This window comes from Hippocampus comes, unplaced genomic scaffold (genome assembly GCF_001891065.2).
Source record: "Hippocampus comes isolate QL1 unplaced genomic scaffold, H_comes_QL1_v1.1 scaffold18, whole genome shotgun sequence".
NCBI classification, from domain to species: domain Eukaryota; kingdom Metazoa; phylum Chordata; class Actinopteri; order Syngnathiformes; family Syngnathidae; genus Hippocampus; species Hippocampus comes.
The window spans coordinates 75,570-75,975 of record NW_017805014.1 but is presented as its reverse complement, the minus strand read 5'-3'; positions in this window follow the sequence as shown (position 1 = coordinate 75,975).

Sequence of the window (406 nt, the reverse complement as noted above, 5' to 3'; positions counted from 1 at the left end):
GCGTGTGTGTGTGTGTGTGTGTGTGTGTGTGTGTGTGTGTGTGTGTGTGTGTGTGCGTGTGTGTGCGCGCGCACACGCGGTTTCCGCAGAAAATGATCATTTGACGTGCAACAAGAAAAACACAGCAACATACAAGTTGCGTCAAAAGTGGTTCTCCGGGATTTTTTTTTTTAATTTTGTTTGTTTTTATCTGCAAGGAAGTGAATCACTGCGCCGCTAACAGCACGGGGAAGGCACATGACACAAATATAACATTGTTCATGGACCACACACCGGCCCGAGCCCCCACGCAGACATTTTGCACTCACATTCCACAAACAGGAAATGACCGACCGGCATGTTGTTGGTGGCCAGTGGAGGTGCCGTTGCAAGTGTTGCAGGAGCAGCGGGCCCCCCCCCGGGGGGG